This window comes from Cebus imitator, unplaced genomic scaffold, assembly GCF_001604975.1.
Source record: "Cebus imitator isolate Cc_AM_T3 unplaced genomic scaffold, Cebus_imitator-1.0 Scaffold33, whole genome shotgun sequence".
Classification (NCBI taxonomy): Eukaryota; Metazoa; Chordata; class Mammalia; order Primates; family Cebidae; genus Cebus; species Cebus imitator.
The window spans coordinates 3,112,845-3,132,039 of NW_016107348.1; the positions used below are offsets into that span (position 1 = coordinate 3,112,845).

General features: G+C 43.3%; 1 long non-coding RNA gene across 2 annotated transcripts in view; it reads right to left on the bottom strand.

Annotated features, from left to right (window-relative positions):
• Window positions 1-14,916, bottom strand: part of LOC119470538 — a 17,710-nt gene extending 2,794 nt beyond the window's left edge. Inside the window, exons 1-3 of one of the 2 annotated variants that reach the window (XR_005199448.1) lie at window positions 14,779-14,916; window positions 13,984-14,095; window positions 10,547-10,675 (exon numbers count right to left, since the gene is read on the bottom strand). This is a non-coding gene — a long non-coding RNA (uncharacterized LOC119470538). The remainder of the gene's footprint in view (window positions 1-10,546; window positions 10,676-13,983; window positions 14,096-14,778) is intronic. The other variant, XR_005199447.1, reaches the window with a different exon arrangement.
• Between the last annotated feature and the right edge of the window lie 4,279 nt (window positions 14,917-19,195).

A 19,195-nucleotide genomic window follows, 5' to 3' on the forward strand; every position in this document is an offset into this window, starting at 1 on the left:
CTCCCAAAGTGCTGGGATTATAGGCATGAGCCACCACGCCCGGCCTATGATTAATAATTTTTATCTGCTAGTTTTATCATTTGCTGTGAGAAGTATGTTAAAAGTCTGCCACTTGTGATAGTGAATTTGTTTTTCTGTTTTCTTGTGTATATTTTGAGGCTATGTTAGTAGTATGTAGAAAATTAGAATTATATTTTCCTGTTGAATTCAACTTTATCATAATGAAGTGGGTCTTATCCCCAACAGTGCCTTTTTATTGTACATATTTAAGTTTTATACCATGCTGTCTTGATATACATATCCACAGTGAAATGATTACTTATAGTTAAGCAAATTAATCTATCACCTTCTATAGTTGCGTGTGTGTTGGGGTGGGGGGGAGCTAAAATCTACTCTTAGCAAATTTATGGTATATAATGTCATTAACTATAGTCCTCATGCTGTACATTATATTTCTAGATTTCGTCATCCGACATAATTGCAGGCTTGTACCCTTTGACTTACTTCCCTGGGAAAAAGAGAGACACCACCCTGCCTCAAAACGAAATGAAACAAAATATCTTTTAAGAAATCCTCATTCTTGATAGATTTTTAAATTTTGATCATAACATTTTAGATGAGCAGCTTTTTTATTTCAGCCTTTTAAAGATGTAATTTCACTGCTTCCATGGCTGAGAAGTCAGCTCTAAGTCTTACTGTTGCTCTCTTGAAAGTAATTTGTCCCTTTTTCTCTAGTTGTCTTTCATGGACTTTGAAAATTTCTCAGCCACTGCTTCTTCAGATTTGCTTCCATTATTTCTTTCATCGGCCTGCTGATACTCTAACTGCAAGTATGTTAGATCTTCTCACTAAATCTTCTATACCTCTTACCATTTCTTGTAGACTTTCCATCCTTTTCCTCTTCATGCTTTATTCTGTGATTGTCTTCTAATCTATCTTCCACTTCACAAATTTTCTCTTCAGTTGGGTCTTAAAATTTACCAAACTTATTGAGTTCTTAATTTTGATTACTATATATTTTTAATTCTAGAACTTTTTGTCTCTTTTATGTAGTTTCTAGTTTGCTGTCTAAATCCTCAATCTTTTATTTTCTTGAAAAAAATAACAGCACATGTTATGTATCTTCTGTTCAGCTCTATGGCTATATCTTTACCCTCTCCACTCTGCTGTCTCTCCAGGAAACTGATCTGCATGAACTGTATCAATGGATTTTCTTGTCGTCTAGCTTCTAGCTGTGTTTGGCTAAAGGAAGGTACCAGTAGGACCAGAGGGAAGGAGGAAAGTGAGATTCAGTACTGATCTACCCGATCTCTTCCTGTGGGGTCACTGTGGGCTGGCCACATTCCCTGACCATTGACTCTCTGTCTTTAGATTCTGATAGCTCCTCCCTCCCTGCAACTCTTCAAGCCTACAGGTGGTAAAGGCTTCTCCTTGTTAATAGTCCCAGCAATTAATACATTTCTTTGTTAAAGAATAATATTATCCCTCATATTATCATAGTTTGATGGTTTCATCTGTGCCTGGTTGGAAACCTGACTGACACAACATGTTTATATCATAAAAGCTTTTTGGCCTTTCGGCCAGAACCGCCATCTTCCAGTAATTCGCCAAAATGACGAAGACAAAGGGAAAGAGAAAAGGCACTCAATATATGTTCTCTAGGCCTTTTAGAAAACATGGAGTTGTTCCTTTGGCCATGTATATGCGAATCTATAAGAAAGGTGATATTGTAGACATCAAGGGAATGGGTACTGTTCAAAAAGGAATGTCCCACAAATGTTACCATGGCAAAACTGGAAGAGTCTACAATCTTACCCAGCATGCTGTTGGCATTGTTGTAAACACATTAAGGGCAAGATTCTTGCCAAGAGAATTAATGTGCGTGTTGAGCACATCAAGCACCCTAAGAGCTGAGATAGCTTCCTGAAACGTGTGAAGGAAAATGATCAGAAAAAGAAAGAAGCCAAAGAGAAAGGTACCTGGGTTCAGCTGAAGCGCCAGCCTGCTCCACCCAGAGAAGCACGCTTTGTGACAACCAGTGGGAAGGAGCCTGAGCTGCTGGAACCTCTTCCCTGTGAATTCACAGCATAATAGGTGTTAAAATAAATAAATAAATAAAAGACCTCTGGACTGTTAAAAAAAAATGTTTTTGGTTATTTAAATAGTTAGACTCTATGCAGATCTGTAAGTCTTCATGTGGGTCTGTTTCTACTGTCCTTGTTTCTTCTATTTTGTTAGTAATAGTTTCTGTTTCATGTGGCTATTTTTTATTTTTTTATTTTTATGTGTTTATTTTTTTGAGACCGGGTTATGAGAATGGCTAATTTTTATATTTTTGGTAGAGATGGGGTTTTGCCATGTTGCCCAGGCTGGTCCCAAACTGCTAACTTCAAGAGATTCCCCCACCTTGGCCTCCCAAAGTGCTGAGATTGTAGGCATGAGCCACTGTGCCTGCCTTCATGTGGCTATATTTAAATTATGTGCTAATAATTGTATCTGCAAAATTGCTTATAGAAATGTATTCTTCATTGAGAAAGGACTTCCATTTGTTTTTGCCAGACAGTTGGAATTATTGTAAACTGAAGTGTCTAGGAAGCCTTATGTAGTTCAAGTTCATTCTTCTTCAGTACCTCAAATTGAAATGGGGAGATTTATCAGCAACGCTCCTCACCTCAGCAGGCCCTAGACCACAATCCATTGCCTTAATTTAGCCTCTTACCCTTTCTCCAACTTTTCATGAATTGCCAAATGCTCCCAGGACAGAGCAGTCTTATCTTCCCATTTACTTTTTTGAACCTCCAAATTGGTTCAGTAATTCTTCTCTCTCGTTAGGTCTCATTTAAAAAAAAAATGTCTCTGGTTATCTTCAATAGGAAAATTGCTCTGAATTAATTTGCCTTTTTCAAACTTGGCTAGGCCAACTAATTTATCTAGGGTAATGCATCTAGAATAGCTCAGATAAGCCTAGCTAGCCGTTAAGTCTTGTTCTCTTTTAACACTAAATCATCTTTTGCCTCAACTGAAAAAACAGATTGTTCGATATGGAACCAGAATTTTGCACTGCTAGCTATAGAAGTCAAAATAATTTAGTATGCAAATGTGAGTCTCTTAAGGATGTTCTCCATATCTCATTCACTTTTAAATCCTTAGCACTTAGCATAGTATGTGTTCAGACAGTATTTGTTAAGTAAAAGAAAGAATAAGTAAAAGGATGAAATACATAAAATTCAAATGAAGATAGTCTCTACATGGATTGTATTTCTCAACCTAAAATAATCCTCATCTAGTACATCAGCGTGTCTTCCTGGTTCTATTTTCCAAGATAAAGTTTTTAAATTGTGTAACACATCTATAAATTCAGGGCTTCCATTCTCAGTTCTGCCATCCCAAATATTACAAGTGATTCTCAAGTTCAAGACTAGCCTAGTTTCTTTCTGGATGTCCCTAGGACTGGGGAGGACTAGCAGATGGTGGTCCAGTACCACATAGTTGATGGATCTATTCCTGTCAATCCAGCTTCAACATGCCTCAGACTAGACTCAGCAGCACCTCTTCTCCCCTTACTCATTTATTCTCCTCTGTGTTTGTTACTTGTCATTGCAACATCTTCCCAGTTGCTGGTACCAGAATCCTAGGAGTCATCTCTTATTGCATCCTATCCAAATCGCCAAGCTTGGTGAGTTGGTGTCCACATATTTCTCACATTTGTCACTATCCTGGACCTATCTACTGTGACTGCTCTAATGTGAGTTCTCATCACCATTCACCTGGAGGTCAGCATGGACCTCTTAACTGGTCTCACCTTTGTCCTCTCTGAACCATCCCCACAAAGAGATCAAACATTGACACAACATTGCCTAAAACCCTTTGGTGCTTTCCTATTGTCCACAGACAGCCTAAGCACCTTGCCACAGTTGGTAAACTCTCCACAATCTGGCCCTTACCTATCTCTCAAGCCTCCTTTCCCACTGTTCTCCTTTGTGAGGCTCATGGTCTAAAACTGCCAAACATATTACACTTCCAAGCATTCCTACTGTTCCTTCTGCATGAATTTCTCTTCCCTTACTTCTCCACCTGTTTAAAACTTTACTTATTCTTCAAGAATCACCTTCTGCCTCTTCAGTATAGTCCAAGTGGCCCTTCCATGTGCTCCTATGGCAAAGCTCCATCAAAACACATAATTAGCCTGTAGCCCCAGCACTTTGGGAGGCCGAGTCAGGCAGATCACTTGAGGTCTGGAGTTCAAGACAGCCTGGTCAACATAGTAAAGCCCCATCTCTACAAAAAATACAAAAATTAGACTGGCGTGGTAGTGTGTGCCTGTAATCCGAGCTACTTGGGAGGCTGAAGCAGGAGAATAGCTTGAACCTGGGAGGTGGAGGTTGCAGTGAGCTGAGACTGTGTCACTGCACTCCAGGCTAGGCAAGAGAGTGAGAGTCCATCTCAAATAACAAGCAAAACAAAACAAAAAAAACCCATATAATCAGTTTTTTATGACTGTCATCCTCACTTATCTGTAAGAAACTTGAAGTACTCCAGTTTAATGGTGCCATTTAATAGGCCCTTAGTAACAGTTTGAAAAACTAAATTGAATAATAATCATTATTATTAATCAAAATTAGAATTTATATTGCCCAGGTGTCTTAGTCATTTCAATGGGTGGGGTGTATCTTATTCTTCCTTCAATGTATTTTTCTCTTAATTTTAAATAATATCTATAACTATGAATATTATAAAGATCCATATTTTCCAGCTCATAAATGGGTGATTATCATATTATTTTCAAAGCTGACTTTTTTTTTTACACGGCTAGATGGGCATGTTGATACTGAGCTCTCATTTTTTCTTTTCAGGGCCCTCACATACTTTGATATTTTTTCATCTTCTCCATCAAAAGAGACTCTGCTCTGTAACATGGTGCTCCATTTGTTAATATGTTATTGTTATTAATATGTTACCTTCCTTCCTAGTGGGATTGGAACCCACATTGTTTTATGGGTGTATCCATTCCTCATGCTAGCCAGTTTCTTATATTTGTGTCATGGAACCATGTCCCTGGTTTCTCAGAGTAAAACTCTTCTCTCAGCAGAAATGGTAAGTTCCCTAGTTGGTGATTTCAGTTGCTGGAGCAGCAGCTAGTGAGGGTCTCTTTCCCCTGCCATTAATCCTGAGGATCACTATCAACTTTCTCGCCTTTGATCTAAAAATCCCAGCTTCCCTTAGCTTTATAACAGTAATGGCGATGCCTATTGCCAGTGACTTGAAGAAGCAACCCAGGGAAGAAGGGAGTGAAAGCTTTTTACAAATGCCTTGGTCTCCATTTGGTTTTATTGCTTATTCTCTTACAACTTACAACCCCCAAAAGTCAGAAGAAAAGTTCATTAGTTCAGTGTCTGACAGTTCAGAAACTAGTAACCCAGTACCTTTGTGTCCCCTCCATTGATTTAACTCTTGTGGTAAGTTGAATTTTCGAATAATGTCCACAGCTATATTTCCAGTCTCACATGTTGTGCTGGAACCTTGCTACCCCATGTTCCCTCACACCTGGGTGGGCCTTGTGACTGCTTCGATGAGTATCATGTCATGGAAATGATACTGAGTAACTTCAACGATGGGTTATAAAAGGCAACCTGGCCAGGCACAGTGGCTCGTGCCTGTGATTCCAGCAATTTGGGAGGCCAAGGCAGGTGAATCACTTGAGCCCAGGAGTTGGAGACCAGCCTGGGCAACAGGGCGAAACCCTGTCTTGACTAAACATACAAAAATTAGCCAGGCATGGTGGCACATGCCTGTAGTCCCAGTCACTTGGGAGGCTTGCTTGAGCCCGAAAGGCAGAGGTTGCAGCGAGCCAAGATTGTACCACCGTACTGCAGCCTTGATAATAGAGTGAAACCGTGTATATATTTAAAAAAAAAAGGCAACCCACAGCTTGGGAACACTAAGCTGCTCTGTATGATGTCCAACTGTATGAAGCTGCATGTTAGAAAGGCCATGTAGAGATATCACGGAGAGAGAGGGAGAGGCCCAGTGAGCCCCAGCTATTTTGGCTCTCATTTTTACATCTTCCCAGTGAACTGACAGTCAAAGGCTGGGGCTGGAGCCTTCTGAAGGCTCATTCACTTGCATGTGTGGCATGAAGCTTCAGGGCAGCTCCAGCTGATGCCAGGTGAGCAAAGATGAGCTATGTTCTCTAGACCCTGCCAAAACTGCAGATTTGTGAGTGAAACAAATGCTGTTTTAAGCCACTACACTTTTGGAGAGGTTTGTTATGCAGGAATATGTAGTGAGAACACCCCTAATGACCTGGGCTCAGACCAGAAGAATTATTTAATCCCTCTTCTGTGAAAAAGTAGAAACTTAAGTTCTCAATGCACTCTTGGATGGCAGACAAAAATGACGTTAGAGGGTTTTAAACTCTTTGTTTCCAGGCTACTGAGTGAATGTAATACAGGAGATTCAGCGTGCCTGGGAGGCTAGAGAAAGAAACAGTAATTAAAGTGGTCCAGAAGGAAGAGAAGCGTATGACGGGCTATGCCTGGGACCTCCAGACCAGAGGGCAAGGGATGACCATTCCTTTCTTACACATATGTATCACAGTCCTAATTTTCCAAAAATGGTATTCACCACCCCCACAGAAGAGCGAGACAGCCCTGCTTTTCGGAGTGCAAGATTCTTTCTACAAAAAAATAAGATCCCCTTTCCTTTCTCTCCTCTCCTTGCTAATTCCTACATTTCTAGGGCACAGGCCTCCATGATCAGAAGACAGGTGAGCGACTGTCCATGGTGCTGCCCTCGGCTTACTGCTCCAGACCATGTTTTCCTTCACAGGAACCCCCATCCACAGGCTCTGTGATTTACAGAGACAAATGCGTCCTAGATCCCTACATGACCTGGAACGTGTCACTAGGTCTTGTACATTTGTTTCAGATGGGATATAAAGAATGTCTAACAGGGAAGATCCCTTTGTTATTTACTTCAGTACCTTAGGGATGTGTATATGTGTGTGTGTGTGCGTGTATTCTTCTCAACAGAACAAGGACTAAACAAGTCTTCCTAGATGTTTCTGAGGTGTTTTACCCATTGACAATGTGACAGGTTCCTTATATTGTACTGTCAAATATGCTAATCAGATTTTTCTTCTGTGTGTTTCACTGATTATCTTTGTTTGCTGTTCCTGGGTGTAGGTGTGGGCATTTGATGTGTTACTATCCTGGAAATGGGGACTGAGAACCCTTGGGTCAGGAAGTAGGACCAGAATCTTGGACATGTGGCTGGAGGATTGGTTGGTCTCCCTTCCTCCACGTTCCTCCTCTGTCTCTTTCTTTCACCCCATGTCCTCTCCCTGCAGGCCTCTTTTACAGCTGCGCCAAATCCTAAGTGGAGGTAGAAAGTGGATGGTGGTGGCAGGATCCTGGGGTCGGGAGGACAGGGCTATGCTTCACAGTTACCCAGGTGGCAGCCATGGTGAGGGCTGACAGAGATGCTGCATCTGAAGCCAGACCTGCGTACCAATCCAGCGTCTGGTGTTTGATTGCTATGTGAGTGACGAAGTCACTGAGTCACATTTTTTCTCCTCTGTAGACAGATAACTCAGTCTGCAGAGCATTATGATGAGGATTAAGTGAGGTGCTATATTAGAATCTTGTAAACTACAAAACATTCTGCTAATAAAGGCTTATTTCCTTCTGTAGGGGCCCCAAAGAGAGATTAAAAAAGTGGTAAAAAGGATGAGTCCAAGAAGCTACCGATGAGGAGGGAGGAGAGAAGTTCGCAGAGGCAGAGGAAATCTGAACCAGAGACCCAGCTGGGTCTCATGGAGCTAACCCAGCAGAGGGAGAAAGAGGCTCACCTGGAGTTGGGCAGATGCCCAAACTCAGGCAGCAGGCAATGCGGGGAGCTGAAAGGGAAGGAACGATTGTAGTAATGGCAGCCATGTGCCGAGTGCTGGCCAAATACCAGCCCGCTGTGCAAGGCTTACATGCTCATTTAATTCTCACAACAACTCTGTGAGGCACATGTTATTACCCTCATTTTACACAGTGGAGAATGAGGTTCAGATAGGCCCAAGACATTTCTAAAACTTCTCACTGCCAGAAAATGGCCAAATCTGGATTCAAATCTAGGGTTTTCTTACCCCTAACTAAGCTACAGTTAGCAAGCCTAAGATAAGATTTCTGGTTTTGTTTGGGTTTTTTTAATGAGTTGTTTTTTTTTTAAGACAGAGTTTCCCTCTTGTCGTCCAGGCTGGAGTACAATGGCATGATCTCGGCTCACTGCAACCTCTACCTCCTGGGTTCAAGCGATTCTCCTGCCTCAGCCCAAGTAGCTAGGATAACAGGTGCCTGTGACCATGCCAGCTAATTTTTGTATTTTTTGTAGAGACAGGGTTTCACCATTGGCCAGGCTGATCTCACCTCAGGTGGGTCACCCACCTCGGCCTCACAAAGTATTGGGATTACAGGTGTAAGCCCCCTCACCTGGCCATTTTTTTTTTAAATAATAAAGAGAAGCATCAGATGAGAGGAACCTCCTGTGTGGCAGACTCCAAAGCCAAGGGATCAAAGAATAGGCGAGCAAAACGAGAGGACAGGGGACGAGTCAGAAAGGGGTCTGCGTGAGCACCAGAAACATGCACATTCCCTCTTCCCTGTGGAGTGGCTCATGGGCAGGCCAGGCTCTTTTAAAGAGCTAGGGACAGAGCAATCTCCTGCAGCCTGTTCTTATGTGAGGAACAGAAAATCTTCCATGTGTGTCTCCCTGTGCTCCTGTTCCCTCCTCATCACTGTAATTGATAGAATTAGTGCATGGTATCAACCAGCATTTGCCGAAGTTTGTTCTGCGGGACGTTAATTCTGTGGGGTTAACAGATACAACTTGGAATAAAGATTCAGTTAAATTCACTTCAATTTAACACACTTAGTGGACACCCACAGAGCTATGAAGTAGATATTCAACCATGAACAATAGGCCAGCTCCCTGTTTTCATGGAGCTTGTAGACCAGATATCCAGTAAGTTGGGAAAATGTCACAACAAAGTGATATTTGTTTTTACTGCAAACATTTCAGGGTCTGATATGCATTGTGACTTTCTAAGAGTGGGGGAGAATATATAGTGTTCCCCCATGATATCTACCCGGGGAATCTTATTTTACTTGTTGTAAAGTCTCTTCTTGTGGCTCCAGGGCTGGTATTTTTTTCTTTTTCTTTTCTTTTTTTTTTTTTTTTTTTTTTTTTTTTTGGTGAGACAGAGTTTTGCTCTTGTCACCCAGGCCCCAGGCTGGAGTATAATAGCGTGATCTCATTACACTTCAACCTCCACCTCTTGGGTTCAAGTGATTCTCCAGCCTCAGCCTCCCTAATAGCTGGAATTACAGGCACCTGTCACCATGCCCAGCTAATTTTTGTATTTTTAGTATGTTGGCCAGGCTTGTCTCGAACTCCTGACCTCAGGTGATCCACCTGCCTCAGCCTCCCAAAGTGCTGGCAATCCAGGCATGAGCCACCACATCTGGCCCAGGGCAAGTATTCTACAGAACAGGCTTGAGGGGAGGCCAAGGCAGACAGAGAATGATATGCACCCATTCACCTTCCTTCATTTCACAATGCTGGTAGTGTGGTCAAAAGGGATGATAGGGAACAGATAAGCTTAGAGCGTGGCAGCCAGGTGATGCAGCTGTGGGGGTTAGGGTGCCGTTCGTGGATGCCAGGTGATGGCTGCCTCTCAACACTGAGCCTGATGAAGAGTCAGAACTACCAGGAAATCGCCACAGGCGAGCCTTCAGAAGGTGTGTGCTTCTCTGAGCAGAACTGAGAAGATCCCTGAGCCAACAAAGACGTAGCAGGCGAAGGAGAAACAGAAAGTGAAAGCCTGGGGCGAGGGAAAGTCCTTTGCTCCTAGGCCATAAGAGATTTCCTGTCAGAGTCCTGTGGGAGGACCTGGGTGCCGCTGCCCTGGCATAGAGGAACAGCATGTCCTGTCTGTAGATGTAAAGGGAAGTGTTCCTGGAGCAGCACGGGGCTCCGTATGCCAGCAACCAAAGTTTATCACTCAGGCAAGCAAGCCGGAGGAAGAGCTGACAAATGGCTAGCACTTCCCCCCCTTCTTCTCCAGGAAGATGTTTTGGTCTTGGTTCCCCTCTGGGTTTTTCCTCTCTCTGATCTCTCTTGCCCTCACGCAGTGTTCCCTGCCCAGGCCTTACGTAACAGCCTGGACTGCAGGGAACACCTATACAAGAGGCCATGACAGTTAGACAATGGGCAGGCACAGGCTGCCCTGAGAAAATGGAGTCATTCATGAGCTGTGTGAGAGGCGGCTCTGTTCCCAGCTTGGCTCGCTGGTAAATGAAGTGCGCTCGGGACAAAGAGGGAAACTTTACACTCGAGCAATTTTCCCACAGTGGCAGGCTCACAGAAAAACAAGGCACTCGTTGGCTTAGAGGAGAAAAGGCAACCATATCCATAGACTTTGCTTTCTCCCCCAGATTGCCGCGTTGTGCCAAAACCACAGAATAAACTCCCAGGGAGGCAACAGCAAAGCTATACTCACTCTGGGTCCCCAGCAGCAGAAGCTAGAGGGAAGGTGTGGGTCTGCCTTCGGCTTCTGTCTGTTTCTGTGGCTGCTTGATGGGTCTTCATTTCTGGATCAGCTCATAGTTGCTCTGAGCTAGCTCATCACCTTAGAGGGAAGGAATGCTGTCAGTTGGGATGATCATCCTGACAGAAATAGCAACGGCTTCCCCTAGCACAGCTGCTCGGCGGGGTCGGGGAGCACCTTCCTCAACACAGCCGGCTGGCGCGATGGAGCTGAGGGGCTCTTCAGCCCGCACTGCCCAGGGCTGTGTGTGGAGTCACGCCTTGACAATACTTAGCTGCCAGGGCCTCTTTGCATAGGAATCTGTCCTGCAGCTGCAGGTACAGCGCTGCCCTATAAACCATGAGATGCTAAAAATTTAATCAAAAAGTGATGTGTGTCTTACACTGGGGATTTTATATAAGACAATTTTATGTCAAGAAAATACCAAGATAATAACAAATAATCTTATATGTTACAAACATTTACCAAATTCCAGCAATGCCCTTCTTATCTATTTAAAGAAATACAAAGCTCTTGTCCAATTTACCTATTTAGAGACTTCTGGAGTCCCTTACAGAGCTATTTAATCCATGGCACTAATCCTACCTCTAAGAATGCTACTGGAAGCTTAGGTGCAGAGTGGAGTCTACTATGCAGCAGGTATTACAAAGTATTAAGATACTTCTGTATCCACCCTGAAACCTTGCCTTCCTACCCAGTCCCAGAGGGACCCATTGGATGAGGGAAGGCAATTAGGTGGGATAAAATGCTTCCTAAATGATAAATGGGCACCGATGCCATCAAGCCTGGAAATACATGTACATATAAAATGAACCTGGGTTTGCCAGCTCAACCTCATACAGGTAGACTGTATTCTTCCAGGCACCAAGCTGACAACATGAGAAAATGCCAGATGCTGAGGGATACAGAGGTTAAATGCTCTGGAGTCAGATAGATGGGCCTGGATCTTAATTTCAAAACTTAGTAGCTGTGTGACCTCAAAGGAATGGCTTTACTTTTACTGCCTCCACTGTATTATCATAGTGGTCACAATATTTAGGAAGGTGGGCTAGGACAGACCAAGTATTTCTCCTGGGATTGCTGAAGGAAGTGGGCTCCAGGGCAGCCCCCTCTCTGTGGTCATTCTCAGCCAGCAGCCCCTGCCCACCACACTGAATACCCTCACAAGACCAGTGGCCATTTTTTGAAGAGAATCCCCATTAACCTAGGAAAACTTCACAACAGACCAACATTGTTTCCTGCACTGGGGCTTGGAAACCACTGCATGAAATAATTTATCTGTTACTGTTTAATCCTATACTGGCTTTAGTTATATTCTTTATAGAGAAAACCTTTAAAGTTTTCTCCTTTATGCTTCAGGCGTAGCTAGGCAACGTTCACCAAATCTACGTGCCTCCCCAACTGTTTCCACCTCAGCGTTTGAGGGAAGCATCAAAAGCCCCTGGGCTTGCAGATGCTTGGAGAATAGGCATGAGGCAACATTTTGTGAGCTCTCATCACATCCCAGGTGCCATGCGAGGCTTGCATACCTATGGCACTCCCAACGGAGTGAGGCAGAGGGGTGATGAAGTTGGTTGAGCCGAGGGAGCCTATGGGAGCATGTGGTGACCAGACTGGTGGTGACGGGAGAACAGTTTCCAGAGGAGGAGATAGCCGAGCTGAGTTTCAATGAAGAGCCAGGTGTGGGCGTGGTGGCTCACCCAGGGGGGAGTAGAGCAAGAAAGGGCTTGGCCAGTCCAGAGAGCCTGCCTGTCTGATGTGTTGCAGTAAGCCTCCAGGACTGCGAGCTGGAAGAGGTGGTGAGGGAGGAGGTGGGGATGGGAAGGAAGGAGCCAGGTCTCCATAATGCTCCTAATTCCCTCTGGGACATCATTTGTCCCTCAATAATGCCTCTAATAGAGATATCTTATTTATTGATACCTTATTTTACTGATACCTTAATCTTTCAAGCAGAATGGGAAAGCAGAAAAAGCCTTGTGAGCACCTCCTCACATGTGTTGTTTGTTCTGAGACAAGGTCTCGCTCTGTCACCCAGGCTGGAGTGATGCCATCACGGCTCACTGAAACCTTGACCTCCTGGGCTCAAGCAATCCTCCTACCTCAGCCTCCTGAGTAGCTGGGACTGGGGGCGTGCGCCACCACGCCTGGCTAATTTTGTATTTTTTGTAAAGATAGTCTCACCACGTTGCCCAGGCTGGGATTCCTCACATGGTTTCACACAAGTAGTCCCTATACTTGCCTTGTTCTTTCCAATGTGAAGAGAATTCTTCAGACAATTAAATGTATGCTTCCACAATGATGTCTCTTCTCCCTACTGCTCTTTGAAGCTGATCTTTGTTGGAAAAGCTATTTTTCATCAAATTGATCTAGATTACTCATTGATTAGCTTGTTGGCCATAACTGCTTTTTAAAAAGAGCTCACCTCTTAAGCTACCAGTATTGAACTAGTATTATATGCCTGGCATGGTACTGGGTGCTTCTGAAACTTTTTATTCAATACTCATAGCAAATTAATGAGGAAGACACTATTATCATTTCCACTTTACAGATGAGAACAATAAAGCTTGATAAAACAACAGCTTATCCATGACAGAACTGGGTTTCAACCTATTTGATTCCAAAATCACCACTCTTAGCCAATTCACTCCACTGTTATTGCAAAATGCTTTTGAGAACAACTTAAAAGAAAGACTCATGATTGTGGCTCTACAATGGATAACCAAGTTTTCTGACCAGAAAACATTTTTCCCCTTGCAGAAAGAACTTGGGAAAGCAGCAGGCAGTCCGGAATGGCGATGGGGCTCCAAAGGCGGCAAAGGCTTCTCTCCGCCACATGAAAGGCCTGAGTTTAGAGACCTCAGGGAAGTTTCAAGGCCAACTTTCTGTGAAATCTCCATTCTCTGAGGTATGGCTTTAATTAACAATTATGTATCAATATTGGTTTGTTAATCATAACTAATGTAGCATAGTCCTACAAGATGTAAGACATTATCAATAGGAAAAAATGAGGGAGAGGTACATGGAGCTCTGTACTATCCCTGCAATTTTTCTGTAAATCTAAAACTGTTGTAAAACAATAAAGTTGGGGGATGAGAAAAAAGAAAAAAAGTTTATTTTTTATTAAAAAAACAAAACCTCACTCTTCACAGCCACATGCATATTTCAGAATTATTCTTAGAAACTTCTGGAAACAATTTACTGTATATAACGTTATGGCCTAGATTAAACTGAGTAGTAATTATTAATGCCTAACGTTAGTATGGAAGCTCCACAATTATATACCAGCGTGTTAATGTAACTCTAAATACTAAGATATATAGGTCAGTAATTCCTGAAGTTTATTTTTTTATTTTATAGAGAAAACATAATTGACAAAAATGATCACATACTTTTTAAACTTTGTTATTAACATCTTTGGGAATTGTAGCCATTTGAACCCCACGATCCTGACTCAAGCTCCTCTGTCCATCTCTTAAGAGTTGTTGAATTCAGTCATAATGCCTGGGATTGAAGAAAAGGCTTCCAAGGGGCTGATCTCACAAATCAGCAGATAGGCTAACCAGTCATTTTACTCTGTTTGTTTGCAGGCATGTGAAAATGTTCTCTGGTCCTAAACATCCTGTTCTAGTTGTGCCCCATTTGTGGAGTAGTCGAGGGTGGCATTGAGGCAGGCTCCATGCTTTAACTAGGCTGCTATTCCCTGTTACCTTCCTGCTCCAGCTTCCAACTACCATCAAGGTTCCGAGGAGCGTGTCTGATGAAGAAACCACCTCCCTTAGTCAAGATATTCAACTTCATTCTGCTCTCATCCCCTTTCTCCAGGTGGAGATCTCAGGAGGAGACAGAGAGAGAAAGGGATGCAAAAAGCCTCAGTTCTCAGGCTCCTGCCCCGACAACATCAGCATTATCTTTATAAATTTAATACATATATAGCTTTATATTATATATCAATCATATATAGCTATATGTCTAGATAGATAGATAGGGAGATAGCCAGACAGACAGACATAACAATGTAGAAAGGCTGGTCGACATGAGTTTCATTACTATACAGAAAGCCAGCAGGGACTGGATGAGCTCATTCACAGAGACCACTGGGTTTTAGGAGCAGGGGTATTTATCCCTCTGGACTGGGAGAGCTGGGAAGAATGAAAAGACCCAGGCTTTACCAAATGCAGGCTCACATTTTTGTTTGCAGCCAAAGGTCATCTTGAAGCACAGTGAGAAGCAAAGTTTCCCTGAAGAAGGGGGCTGGACTTGGAGGCTGGTTCCCCTATTCAGATTCAGACAATGAGAGGGCAGTTATTACTTTCACAGCATGATGACCGCGGTGCTTGGTAAAACCAGTTCTCAGGACGTTTAGAATGTGTTCTCTTTCCCTGCCATGTGCTTATGCTGTGCTCCCATAAATCCCTTCTCTTGTCTGGATACTGGGACCTATTGACTAGTCTTGCTAGGGATTGGGATCTAGACAACGCAATTTCTTCTTCGGTTTGTGCATTTTTTAAATGCCTGTGCAAGGACTATGAACCTGCTATTCATCTTCTCAGGAAGAGATATCTATGTCAATTACTAGTTACAGTACCTTGGTCATCAAGAGTGAATGAGTCCAACAACTAGCAGACGTCTTGGCTTCTGAGGTGCCCCGGCCCCCAGCATTGATGGGAAAAGAGTCAAGGGCCCAGAGACCCCAGCCCAGCTCCTCATTCCTGGGGCAATCTCACCGAACAGCAAAGGGTTTCCTATTCACCCTTTCCAGACTGGAACAAGTGTAAAGTGGAAGATGGTGAATCATTTTCCAAAGCCAGGACTGGCCCTCTTGGAATCTTTATGCGTTTCTGATTAAATGTAGGAAAATTAAGAGAAACCTGGAGGTTCCAGGGACTTAGCACAGTTTCAGCCACAGCACAAGGCCGCATAGTCTCTGAAAGACCAAGATATAGCTCCAGTACAGGTGTTATCTGCTCCAAAGTTCAGACCTCTTTTACTTGAGATCTGAGCCCGTCACACTGGCGCATAGTCAGTTAAGGCTGCAAAAGGGAGATAGTAATGAATTTCAGCATTGAATAGATACGAGTATAAACACTTGGGCACTGTCAACACCAAAGAGCCTGACATCTCACTTCAGATGTAATTATAACAGTGTCCAAAAGCCAATATTAGCACTTAAAACTTCTAGCACACTTATTGTGGAGCCATTGAGTATTCCTCACCCTGTGATGCAGAAAGAAAAAACTAAAGCCCGGAGAATTCAGCTCATTTACCCAAGTCACTGAGGCATTTAAGGAACAGCTCTTATAAGTCCATGTAGGTGGTTTGGGGCTGAGGAAGATGCCCAGAATCGCTAAATAGAAGTAAGTACTGATCATCAGAGCAGTGTGGGTAGGCCCTTTCTGGTGAGGAGGTCATCTCAGGCTCCAGAGCTACTTGTTCAGCTCTGGTATCTAGACAGCCAAAGTGAATTATTCACTTAGGAGGGTGAAAAATACTCAACTCCCCGGGATTGTCAAATGGAGTTTTCCATCATAAAATATCTTAGTCATTTGGAATCTAACCAAAGTAAATGCCTGGTCCTGACCCACCCATACCTCCGTGCTAGATGGGAAAGGAGAGAGGGAAATCCCAAAACAAATGGAAAAGCCACCTGCCAGCTACACATCGTGCATGGCCCTCCCTGGGTAGGTCTACTCCAGGTGAGACATGGTTTGAGCCAGGCTGCAGGTGATGAGTGGGTCAAGGGAGGGCTCTCAATGGCATCTCTGTTTGATTCCAGGCCTAAGTGGGGCTGTGGCTTACATAACAGTTTGGCAGGGAGACGCAGCCAGGCGGAAGCACGCGGGTTTCCAGCAGCGTATAATCATCTTTGATTTCTCTGTTTGCTCAGCAGCTTTCATGTGGTGGGGGAGGCACTGGTGCAGGAGGAGGGGCAGGATTCCGATACACTAAAGCCTTCTGTTTTCTTCTGCAAAACAAACAGCCCCAAACAGATCCCCATGGCTAGGGAATTAGCCACTGCCACACAGATCCTGTGGCAGTTTGGGGGAGGAGCTGCTCTGGAGCCTGGGCCAGACCTAAGAAGGTCAGAGACTGACTTAAAGTTAGGGCCTCACTAGGTGCACAGGAGCCCGAAGGGCTACCAAGGAGCAGGGGTCTTGGATGCTGGCAGTACCTGACACGGTTTACCCTCTTAGCACTGAGGGCTGTGGTGTCCCCCTCTGATTACGGAAGCCACTGAATCCCATACCATGTCCATCCAGAAAGGAAGTTTGTCAGGCCTCTCTCTTACTAACCACTGCCTCCTTTGTGCCATTACCTCCATGTAGGTACCAGGCTAATTCTACTGGAATCCTGAGCATCTGGGAGCAAACCAATTTAGAAAATAACATTTCCTTTGACTAAAATACACATTTCTAGCTCCTTTTGATCGTAATCGATTTGGAATTGAGTAGCAGATGTTCCCCTGTAGAATGGGCTCATACTCACCACTTGCAGTGTTCTCCACTGTTCCCTATTGTCTTACACCTGGAGATGTTTTCTACTTCATTACTCTGCTTGCCTGGCACTTGCAGGTGCTTTTAGGATGAATTCCCTGCCCTATCCTAAGTATGATCATTTGATAGATTATAATTTGCTTACCTCTCTGATTCTCCCACTAGACTGTAAACTCTTTGGGCAAAAGCACAAATTGCTCATTCATTTATTCCTCCAACAATCAGCTATGGCATGCTCACTTTGGACAGAGTTGCTAAGTGCTAGTCATTGTGTTAGGAATATAGAATTTATCATGGGGCCTGTAGTGCCTGGCATTTAGCACATGTTGTATATATGTGATTAGATTAAATAAATGCATAAATAATTCTTCCTGCATGCAAACCGTTGATCTTGGCAGTGAAGTTCCGCTACCAATGTGTCCACCCTCTCAACCTTATGAATAGGTTTATTGACAGGATACATCTTGTTTTGCAAGTGATTTGCATGAACTTGTATAATGATGTGCTCAGATATTTCCCTATATTCAGATATTTTCAAACACCTAGCTTGCATCTCTGGCCTCATGTTTTGCTACTCCCTGTCCTATCCAGCCACGGGAAACTGCTTGTATGACCTCCCCGAACTCACCCTGCTCCTGGGGCCTCCATGCCCTTGCTCACCCTGTCCCCTTAGGCTGGAAAGCCTTCATCTTGTCCTTTACCTCATTACTACCCCTCCCCTGGCCAGCTTCCAGCCACCTCATAAGCCTCACTCAGACATCACCTTCCCAGGAGCCTCCTCTGATTCCTGCAGGCTGAGTTAGGAGCCCCTACACTTTGTTCTCATATTCTATGTGGCTCTATTATAAGTCTGTCTCCACCATCATGCTGCAAGCCCTGGAGGCAGGGACTGGACATTTTTTCAAGGGCAATCATAGAATAGGAACTTTGTATATAGAAAGAACAATTCAGTCATCCTTGTAAATGAAACCCTAGCCAGGCCTGCACCTGTTTTAGCACATCAGTGCACACCTTTGTGTAGCACATCAGTCCTCAACTTTGACACTCCCCTGCAGAGTCCAGATGACCGACCAAGGACCCAAATGGATTCTTTCTTTGGACAGAGTCTAGCTCTCTGTTGACATACCATGTTCTTTCCCCTATTTTAATAACCACTCATGCTCTCTGTGTTTTTCCAAGTTTTTGGTGTTTGAATACATGAAATTCTTTTGCTCTTTGTATGAAAACAATGCCATCTGTTCACTAGACAGAAATTCTGGAAAGCTTCAGAAAAGCAACCAGGTTTTACTGCAGAATGGTCCAAGATATACCTCAGTGGGATTCTGGGTAGGAGGCAGATAAGATTAGGACAAGAACAACTTGGAGTTCTTAGCTTTGTGTTACTCCCCCCAACCTTTTTTTGATTTAGATTTTACAATTTTTCTCTCAGATTCATTTCAATGAGATTCATGCTCCAGTGAAAACTAACTTTCTTCTTATGTTCCAGCATAGCAATCTCAGGGGTGATGATAGTCTTCAGGAACTTTCTGGGATAATGGAAATGTTCCATATACAAGGGCACTGGTAACATAGGGGTATACATTCGTTCAAAATTTTTTGAATAGTATACTTATGATCAGTGCATTTCACCAGAAGGAAAGTTTAGCTCAATTTTTAAAAATTTCTTAAGTATATACTGTGGCCCTAGAACTCATTTGGGTACCGGTCTGATACCCAAATAAAGGCCATTAATGAAAAACTCACAGCTAACATTACAATCAATGGGAAAAATGGAAAGCTTCTCTAAGTTCCAGTACAAGACAAGGCTGCCCACTCTAGTAATTTCTATTCAACATAGTACTAGACATGCTCACCTAAGCAATTAGGCAAGAAAAAGAAACAAAAGACACAAATCAGAAAGAAGGAAACAAAATAATTTATATTTCCAGAATACATGACCCTGTATATAGAAAATCCCAAGACTCCAGAAAAAACTCTTAGCACTAACAAATGAATCAAGTAACTTTGCAGGATACAAAATTAACATATAAAAATCAGTTGCATTTCTATACACAAATAATGACTTCTCCAAAAAGGAAAACAGTCCTATCTTTTTTTTTTTTTTTTTTTT